Consider the following 11,496-nt stretch of genomic DNA (forward strand, 5'->3'; position numbering starts at 1 on the left):
CTCTACCCCCAACCCTAACCCACTCCACCCCTAACCCACTCTACCCCTAACCCTAACCCACTCCATCCCTAAACCCACTCTACCCCTAACCCACTCCACCCCAACCCTAACCCACTCCACTCCTAACCCACCCACTCTACCCCTAACCTCTTCTCTAGCTTCCTCCACGTAGCACAGCCCCAAACCTCAACAACTGCAGCAGCAGCAGCGGCGGCGTCAGCCCCATCACCCGCACACAATCCCCTTACCCCCCCATCCCCCGCTCTCTCTGCCACCCTCCCCACGAAGCGGACCTAGGGGAGCGCCGCAATTGCATGCCTGAGCGGAGAGAGCACGTGTCACGGACAGTCACGAGTCCCTGTTGCTCTATTAATGGGACGGACGAGGCGCTGGGAGGAGGAGGAGGGGGGTGGAGGTCACGCAAGGGTCAAACAGGACTGTCGGAATCCCTATGGGAGGCGGCTGCAAGCAAGCCTGTGTACGTGTGTGTGTACGTGTGTGTACGTGTGTACGTACGTGTATGTGTACGTGTGTACGTAGTGTGTGTACGTACGTCTGTGTGTACGTGTCTGTACGTGTGTGTACGCACGTGTACGTACGTGTGTGTGTACGTACGTGTGTACGTATGTGTGTGCGTGTGTGTACGTGTACGTGTGTCTGTACGTACGTGTGTGTGTACGTGTGTACGTACGTGTGTGTACGTGTGTGTGTACGTGTATACGTACGTGTGTGTGTACGTGTGTGTGTGTACGTGTGTGTGTGTACGTGTGTGTGTACGTACGTGTGTGTGTACGTGTGTGTGTACGTACGTGTGTGTACGTGTGTGTGTACATGTGTGTATGTTTACGTGTGTGTACGTGTGTGTGTACGTACGTGTGTTTGTGTGTACGTGTGTGTGTACATGTGTGTATGTGTACGTGTGTGTGTACGGACTTGTCTGTGTATGTACGTGTATGTGTACGGACTTGTGTGTGTGTGTACGTGTGTGTACGGGCTTTTGTACGGACTTGTGTGTGTATGTACGTGTGCGTGTGTACGGACTTGTGTGTGTATGTACGTGTGTGTACGGGCTTTTGTACGGACTTGTGTGTGTGTGTGTGTACGTGTGCGTGTGTGAGCGCGCACGGGGAGCGGTGGCGCAGTGGTTAGCGGTACGCTGAGCTACGAAATCCGGCTAACCCTAGTTCGATTCCCGCTCACGGCCAACACCAGTGGCGATTATGTGAACCGCACATGAGCCTCCCCTAGATCGACTCAGCCTCAAATGAGTACCCGGTGTGAAGTATAAAAACATCACCACTGGGGAGACAAAGGCGGCCGGGCGTGATGTTGGCCAACCACCTCCTTGGGCGCCGTCCCGGCCTTCATAGGTGCTCGCTCACAGCACTTGCCCCAACAGTCTATTCAGACTACCCGGGGGAATCTTTGTCTTTGCTTTGTGCGCGGGGAGCGGTGGCGCAGTGGTTAGCGCGCTGTGCTACGAACTGGGCTGCCACGAAATTGATTCCCAGGAACGGCTGACGTGTGGCGAGTGCTACCTGGGCCTTAGACGATTCCCTGGGGATGCAAATGCGCGTCCGTGAGTGGTTCTGGCCGAAACCACCCTGGCGTGTAACGTTCCGGCTTGAATAGCACGGGTTGCTGGCAAACAGCACTTGTCCCAACGGTCTGCGAGGGTTATATGGGGGACCTTTGTCTTTGTTATGCATTTGAGCGTGCACAGTAATTGTGTAATTGTGTTAATGAATGTACGCATGAGTGTATGTGTGTACGTGATCATGTATACGTGCAAGTGTCGTAATGTCTGTGTTTGTAAGTGTCAAAGCAAATGTGTGTGTTTATGTATATACGTATTCGCAAGTATGTGCAATCATTATTAATGCACGTGTATAGCTTTATGTATCTATATGCAGGTCGTATGTCTGTATGCGTAAGTGTTCATGTATGTTAATGTCCGTATGTATATCTGTATATCTACATGTGCAAGTGTGTGTTTGTATGTATGTATCTAAGTATATCTGCATGTGTAAGTGTTCACGTATGTGTGGAAGTGCGTATGTATATGTGTATGTCTGTATCTATAATTGTATGTCTGCGAGTGTTAATGTATGTAAGTGTGTAAGTGTTAATGTACGCGTGTGTACGTGCGTGTGTGTACGCCTGTGCATGTGTTGGTCCCTAATGGACCAGCCTGCTGATGTAACAGCTTTATCGCCCGCTCATCCCCGAGTTTCACAACTCACCCTGCCCACTCCTCCCTCCCTCCTCTCCCGCCCACTCACCAAGCCACGCGCACTGCTCAATCATCATCATCAGCAGCACTTTCATCATCATCAGCAGCAGCACTTTCATCATCATCATCATCAGCAGCAGCAGCAGCACTTTCATCATCATCATCAGCAGCAGCAGCACTTTCATCATCATCAGCAGCAGCACTTTCATCATCATCATCATCAGCAGCAGCACTTTCATCATCATCATCAGCAGCAGCAGCACTTTCATCATCATCATCATCAGCAACAGCAGCAGCAGCACTTTCATCATCAGCAACAGCAGCAGCAGCACTATACCCTCATGATCGTCATCACTGCTACCAACGTTATCACTACCATCATCATCATCACGAATGATCATCAGGAAAATCATCAGCATGGTCGTCATCATCATCAGCACCGCCACCATAATCATCATCATCAGTACCACCACCACCACAATCACCAACACATCATCAATACCACCACCACCATCATCATCAGTATGAAGAAAGACAAAGATCCCCTGTATAGCCTTCACATACTGTTGGGGCAAGTGCTGCTCGTGTGCAGCAACCATGAAGGTCGGAACGGGATGGTGTGGCCAGAACGACACCCGGCCGCCTTTGTCTCCTTATTGGTGATTTTTACCACACATTTAAAGGCCGAGCCGCCCTGAACCGGTTCAAAATGATTCGTCACTTGCGTGAGCCGGTGACAGGAATCGAACCCGGGTGGCGCGTGCTGCTACCCGCTACACTACCGCTGCTACCACCCACATCGTGACCGTCAGCAACACCGCCACCACAATCATCATCAACTACGACTACCATCACCATCATCGTTATACCATCAACACCACCAGCACATCGTCATCATCATCATACCATCAACATCACCAGCACATCGTCATCATCATCATACCATCAACATCACCAGCACATCGTCATCATCATCATACCATCAACATCACCAGCACATCGTCATCATCATCAACCACGGTTGATTGGGCCCCGCGCGTCATGGCCACGGCAGGGTGTCGCGCCCGGTGGCCGAGTGTTTTTGTAGCGAGAAGTTCACTCCTCGCTCTGTCCGAGAGTCCGTGGCCAAACAGAGGAGCGTGGTCAGGAGTTGCCCCCCCCTCAACTCCCCCAAACCCCCCCCCCCGCGCCACCCTCCCCCCCACATGCCCCCCCACCATCACCCCCCCCCCTCCTCCCGTGTGCGTGGTGTGGTGTTGAGTGACATAGCAAAGCAGACCGAGTTCTCGATATTTGCTCTGACCACCGCCGTACTCGCACCGTGCACCCCGCGAACACAGGCGTGATCCATTTATAGATCATAATCATCATCAGCAGCAGCAGCATCAGCAGCCAGGAGCCACGATCAGTCCACTGATGGATGAATTCCTCCCACGATGTTGCCGACCAACCCGAACACAAAACCGTTTCTCTCGCTCCGCGCGCGTCAGGGACATGTTAATTCAGAAACTCCAACCTCTACCCCAGCACTCGGAGCGAAACGTCAGACTTTAGGGCCGAAACAAGAACAAGAACAACAAACAAGAATAACAACGCTCATCGAATACAGCCGCACGACTCCTCACTCTCCCACTCACTCACCCACTCACTCACCCACTCACTCACTCACTCACCCACTCACTCACTCACTCACTCACCCACCCACCCACTCACTCACCCACTCACTCACTCAATCACTCACTCACCACCCACTCACTCACTCAACCATTCACCCACCCACTCACTCACCCACTCACTCACTCACCCACCCACCCACTCACCCACTCACGCACTCACTCACCCACCCACTCACTCACCAAATCTTTCACTCACCCACCCATTCACTCACTCACCCACTCACTCACTCAACCACTCACCCACCCATTCACCCAACCACTCACTCACTCACTCACCCACTCAGTCATCCACCCACCCGCTCACTCACCCACTCACCCACCCACTCACACACCCCTCACTCACCCACCCACTCACTCACCCACTCACTCACTCAACCACTCACCCACCCACTCACTCACCCACCCACTCACCCACCCATCCACCCACTCACCCACTCAGTCACCCACCCACCCACTCACTCACCCAATCTTTCACTCACCCACCCACTCACCCACTCACTCACCCACCTATTCACTCACTCACTCAGTCACCCACTCACTCAGTCACCCACCCACCCACTCACTCACCCACCCCTCACTCACCCACCCACTCACTCACCCACTCACTCACTCAACCACTCACCCACCCACTCACTCACCCACCCACTCACCCACCCACTCACTCACCCACTCAGTCACCCACCCACCCACTCACTCACCCAATCTTTCACTCACCCACCCACTCACCCACTCACTCACCCACCTATTCACTCACTCACTCAGCCACCCACTCACTGAGTCACCCACCCACCCACTCACTCACCCACCCACTCACTCACCCACTCACTCACTCACTAATCCACTCACTCACCCCTCACTCACTCACCCACTCACTCACCCACTCACCCACTCACTCACCCACTCACCCACTGACTCACCCACTCACCCACCCACTCACCCACCCACTCGCATCGTGAGGTGTGGGTTCCATTGGGGTGCACTTTGAGAAAGCGTCACCCGACACGCAGCGCCCCCCCCTCTCTAGTAACCCCCCCGCCCCCCGAACCCTAACAGCCCCTCCCCCCAGCCCCCCAGCAGCCCGTCCCCCCGCCGTGCCGATTTTGGCGGGGTATTGCCTTTCGCGCACCTTTTTTAAATGACATTGCGTGTGTCATCGTATCACGGCGCCGCATAGATTAATACCCTCCCGAAAAACTCTCCCCTCTGAGCTTGGCAAATTCCTGAGTGGGGAGCGGGTTATGGTGGTGGGGGGGTAGTGGGGGGTAGTGGGGGGGGGCTAAGTTCTCCGATGTCGCTTCTGTCTGCGTCAAACCACCACCCCCCACCACCACTCAGTCCCCCTACCCCACTCCCTCACCCACAACTCCTCACTACCTCTCCCCTCACTCCCCACTCCCCTCACCACAACCTCACTGCCCGCTCCCCTCACCACAACTCCTCACCACAACCTCTTCCCTCACCCCCACCACATCCCCTCACTCCCCACTCCGCTCACCACAACCCCTCACTACCCCCATCCCTCACCACAAACCCTCACTACCCCTCACCATGGCCACTCACTCCCCCATCCTCTCACCCTCACCTCAACCCCTAACTCCCCTCACCCTCACCACGACTCCTCACCACAACCCCTTACTCCCTTCGCCCTCACCACGACTCCTCACCACAACCCCTAACTCCCCTCACCCTCACCACGACACAGCCTCACCCCCCCGCTTCCCCTCGCAACATTTGCTGGAACATAGAGGAACGACGCGAATGATTGAGGGCGCATGATGGGCGGTTCAATGTGAAGGCGACACGGCGTGTTCCATGTGCCGTGAAAAGGCACGCAATCTGATTTGGTTTCATACAAATCCGCTTTAGGGACCGTCCATAAATGACGTCACGCACCTGGGGGTGGGGTCAGACATTTGTGACGATGTGTGACGAGGGGGGGGGGGTTAGAAATGTGACGTAACATCAAAATGCGCAACTTTAAATAGATATAGACAACACGTTCTACTTAATTAAATAGACTTTTTAATAAATGTTTTCTCCTACAACATCAGAGTGCAGCGCCACATTAAATACGCACTACAATGACAATAGTTTAAAGCGATTTGAAGCATGTTTTTTGGGGGGGGGGCGGGGGGGGGGCAGAGCTTTGTGACGTCATATTTGAGAGGGGGTAAAAAATCGTCCAAAATCGCGTGACGTCATTTATGGACGGCCCCTTATGTCTGTGTGTGTGCGCGTGTCTGTGTGCGTGTCTTGGTTTGTCTTTGGAGGAGCGGTGGTGTAGCGGTTACCAGCGCTGCGCTACCAAACCAGCAACCCGTCTCCGGCTCAGTAAACCGTCGTTGCTGGTGCCTCCCCTAGGTCGACTCGGCCTCAAATGAGTACTTGGTTTGGTGGTGTAAGCGTCGCCACCGGGGAGAAAAGGCGGCCGGGCGTGGTGTTGGCCACCCACCCCCTCGTGTGCCGCGCCGGCCTTCATAGGGTCTGCTCGCTAACAGCACTTGCCCCAGCAGTCTGTTTAAGGCTATACGGGGGATCTTTGTTTTTGTGTGTCGGTGTGCATTAGTGCGCGTGTGTGTCTCAGTGTGTCTGTGGATGTATGCACGCACTAATCATGAGCGTCGTTGTGGAGAAAGTAAATAACCACGGAGTCAAACGCACGGAGACGCTTTGTCTGATTGTCTATTTTGCAACGTTTCTTCTCCACAGCGACACTTTGGTGGTTATCTCGCCTTATACGTTATAGAGATTTATTTTCTGTTACATAGAACCGGGACCCCCCCCCCCGTATCTAACGGAGAGAGCGGCCATGGCCATAACCCAACAAGACACTGGTCAACAAAAAAACACATTTTTTTCTGGCCTGGACTTTTGCAGCTGTTTTATGCTATCGGCATACCCCATTTTCATTGATTTTACCCGAAATTAATTCTGTCACTTATGATTGCAAGTTGTTGCGAGTCAGTGACTGCTTTAGTGTTAAAATATGGTGCTGTATTTTTAGGATAGTGTGTTTATAATATCATTTTATGTAGATATCCACATTTATTTAATATTTTTCTTCTGCAGTTTTTATTGAAAATGCAATATTTGATATCTCAAAAACCTGATGTGATAGACAAAAACTGATGCCAGATTTGGAATCGGTATCCCAAAATTACCTTACAACCGTTGGAATACCTTGTGCCAGAAAAAGTGTGTTGACCAGTGTTAATGTTGAAACTCGATCGATCAATCGACCAATCTTGAAGCTCATGATACTCGCATCGAACCGCGTGCGCCGAAGATATCCACGTGGGTCGCGGCTTTTCTTCTTCCCGACTCGTACATGTTGTATGTAATGGACAGGGAGAACTCGCGACTTTTCCAGCCACAAGAGGCCGCTACATTGACCGAGCACCAAGCCAACCCGAGGTTTTGGTCGTGGGGGACCTTTGAAGTGGGGAAGTTTCATTTCTTGATTTCTTGTCTTGCGAACGATGGCAAGATGTGTTCGCCACTCCGAGAGGACTTCAGCGAGAGAGAGAGAGAGATAAAGAGTTCCCGTGGCGTTCCTGCGCCTCCTCTTCCGTTGAAGAAGCGTTCACCACGCTGGGATTACTACTACTGTCCACAGTTTTGGTTGTGTGGCCACAAATATCTTTAATTCACCGTTCATGGACGAGACGAGTGTGGACCGGCCTATGGATGTTCCATTGCGGTTGCGCCTTTTGGCGTCATCTGGTCCAACACCATGTGAGGCTAGGCTCTAAGAAAAGCCGTCTCGGATGTGGACCAATCAATTTCAACGACAGTGCATATCATTATCAGAGTTGTGTTTTTTTGTTTGCATTCCGACCGCAGGTATTGTGGTCAATGCAAACAGGACTCCTTGTAAAAAAAGGTGTCAGTTTTGTTGCCAGATAAAAGGGTAAAAAAAACAATTATCATATTTTGCTACTGGCAAAGGAGGTTCCAATGGTGATGCTTCGCGTCGGTGTCTTCGACGAGAAGGAGGAGGTGCTATGATCTTTTGTTCCATCTGGAATGAGGAGGTGTATATTCTGGACGTGCCGAGTTCTTCCACTGCGGTCGCCAGCGGCGTTCTGCCGCGGATCCGGGCGGCGAGACTCTAGCACGATGACGGAGGACCGATGGGATCCGAGACTTGTCGAGTCGGTGGCGAGGTTACATTTGAGTTTGCGGGACAGACACAATGGGTGACTGGGGGTGGGGGGGGGTAGAAGGCGGGGGAGTAGGAGGGGGACGGGTTAGCGGTCTTTACGCGGCCCCTCGAGTTGCGAGCTCTGGAGCGCGAGGCTTGAGGGAGGGGGGCGGGTGGCATAGTGAACATTGCTGCGCACTGACGCACGTGGCGCGCGTGTGCGCGACAAGGGCACCGTGGGGTCGCCCAGAGGTTGCGTGCTGGGGCCGCTGTGGGTGCAGCTGATGAGTGGTGAGGGCTACTGGCCCGCGGTGGAGTGCTGGGATTTGCTGGGCGCTGAGGTTGATGAGCGGCGCGGGGGTGGCGAGGTTGTTGAAGCGGTTGGAGTGATGGAGAGGTTTGCGCGCCGGGGCGAGCGAGTGGTTGCGTGGCAGAGTCGATGAGTGGTGGAGGAGTGAGGATGTTGGGTGGTGGAGGGCTTCAATGGTGTGGGGTGGTTGCTTGCTTGTGGGGTGGTGGAGTGGTTCGTTGGTGATGGGGTTGGATGGTTGGGTTGTTGGGTGGTTGGGTTGTTCCGTGGTGGAGTGGTTGGATGGGGTTGTATTGTTGGTGGTTGGGTGATGGAGTGGTTTGGCTGTTGCGTCGTGGGATTCTTGGGCAGGTTTGGTTTTTTATTTGGTAGAGCGGACAGATTGATGAGGTGCTGTTGTTGTTGAGTGGTGGCACGTGGTTGATGATTGGGTGGTGGAGTGGTTGGGCATTGAGGGATTTTAGTCGTCGTGAGCCGCGCCACCCCCTAACCCCTGACCCCGCCTACCCTACCCCCTGACCCCACCCACCCCTACCCCCTGACCCCGCCCACCCCTACCCCCTGACCCCGCCCACCCCTACCCCCTGACCCCGCCCAACCCTACCCCCTGACCCCGCCCACCCTACCTCCTGACCCCGCCCACCCCTACCACCTGCTGCAAGTGCATAGTCCCAACCCTCCATTCACACGATCCCCACCTACCACCACCTCCACCACTCAAGCCAGCCCCGCCCCTGTGTCTAGCGCAAGGGGCGATGCCCAAGCAGAAAGAGGCGGGGCCTAAAGACGAAGCAGGGGGCGGTCCTACAAAAGGAAAGGCGCAAGGCAGCCGAGAGAGGGAGGAGGTGCGGCCTCATCGGGAAGGGACGGGGGGAGGGGCTGTGGAATCAGGGTCCGGGACCTAAAGCGGAAGGGGGCGGGTCATAGAAGCAAGGTCATAGACGCACAGAATCCGGCAGAAGTATCAGGCAGCAGCAGCAGCAGCAGCATAGCTCGAGTGCCATTGATGCAGTTGCTTTGTTCCACCAAGCCCACGCCAATGGGAAGCCTCGTGGCGCGGTGACGCGGCACAGCGCGGACGCGTTTGTCGATCGGCGCGGGCGGTCGCAGGCGTCCGCGTGTCGAGCCCGGCGGCCACCCTGGTGAATACCGCGGTGAGCGCATTAACCACGGAATTTCTCCGCGCCGTCTGACTTACGAGCGGACGTTAAAGACCCCCTCCGACGTCTTTCTGCGAGAGTAGCGATAGAGTCAGCCCATTGTGTTCCGGCGTCGTCACGGCCACAAATGCGCCACGTTTGTAAGATGACAGCGCCAATGACTCAACAAGTGAATAACCACGCAGCAGCATCGCCTCATCTCCTACCGTGAATCTACTGCAGAGGATACCTGCCTGTAGCACACGGCAGCGCACGAGTGATAATAGCCTCGCGCTGTAAAAAATTACGCGAATATCCCAACGTGTTGCTCATGATCATGATGATTCTATTTCGTTATTTCGTCTCAAGATTCTCTTTCATGATGGGTCCTGCACTGGCGGAAGGAGGAGCAGGCAAGGAGGTTTGGCCTATCTCTAGGATCCATATCTAACAGAGAGCGAGAGGGTCCTCGCCCAGAACCATTTTGGCAGCTAACCAGCAGCGGTTTGAAAGCAAGCCTCACACCGCTGATGAGATGCTGAATGGCGAAACCGGCGCAGAGTCTGCTTGTTTTGAACCAATGCTGTTGATGAGATCCCACTGATAAGATGCCACATTGCGCGGAGAGACTAATATTAAGGGAAGGAGACGCCGTCGCATTTGCGTTTCTTTTCCGAGCGGTGTTTGTACACACGTGGGACTTAAGCCTGGAGGAAACCCAACCACGCGAGCGAAGGGATTGCTGGAGGTAGCAGCAGAGCGTTGTCTTTTGTAAATGTGTGTGGGCGATCTTCCTCCCACCTCCACACCCCTCCTGCTCCTCCTCCTCCTTCACCCCTCCTCCTCCCCCACCATCCCCCCCCCCATCCCTACCAGATTTTTTTCCTTCCTTTTTAGCGAAATTCTCGCAACATAAAAAAAAGAGAGAGGGAGACCCCCAACCCACAAACGCCGTGACCCCGAGCACCTTCCCTGGCTCACAGGGTGAGAAGATCAAGCGTGCAGAAAGCTCTTCCGGAAGGAAAATTAATTTAGCCCGACCATCCTTACCACCCCCCACCACCACCACACGAGCCCAAGCCCCCACCCGAGCCCAAGCCCCCACCCACACAACCCATCTCCCCACCCCTCCCCCCACCCCTCCCCCACACCCCCACCTCCTTCCCTTTACCGTTAAACTTTCATTTACTCACTCCACTATTATTGCCCGACAGTCACTCGCTCGCCCACTTACACACGTATTCATTCACTCACTCTTTGACCCAATCTAGCCAAGCTCTCACTCACTCGCTTAACCACCTCCTCACTCACGCACACATTCACTCGCTAACTCAAATAATAAAATGTCTCACCCATCAATTCGATTATCCACCCATTCATTCACTCACTCGCCTAATCATTCACTCACCTAATCATCCAAGAGACTCACCACTCACCGAAGGACAAACTTAAACCCACTCACCCATCCACTTGCTCACCCACAGACTTATTACCCACTCATCAACTCGCTCACCGACCCACCCACACATTCATCCATTCACCTACTCATTTACACACTCACTCTTCCACCCATCCACCGACTCACCCGCTCATCCACCCACCCACCCCCAGACACTAATTCATCCATCCACCCACCACTCATACGCCCACCCATCCACCCACCCATCCACCCACCCACCTCCAGACACTAATTCATCCATCCACCCACCATTCATACGCCCGCACACCCATCCACCATTCATACGCCCACCCACCCATCCACCCATCCATCCACCCACCCACCCATCCACCCATCCATCCATCCATCCACCCACCCACCCATCCACCCACTCACCCACCCACCCATCCACCCACCCACCCATTCACCCACCCATTCACCCACCCACCCACCCATTCACCCACCCATTCACCCACCCACCCACCCATTCACTCACCCACCCACCCATTCACCCACCCATCCACCCACCCACCCATCCACCCACTCACCCACCCAC

The sequence above is a fragment of the Lethenteron reissneri genome, chromosome 6 (assembly GCF_015708825.2).
Source record: "Lethenteron reissneri isolate LAM-NWPU_2019-01 chromosome 6, ASM1570882v1, whole genome shotgun sequence".
Lineage (NCBI taxonomy): Eukaryota > Metazoa > Chordata > Hyperoartia > Petromyzontiformes > Petromyzontidae > Lethenteron > Lethenteron reissneri.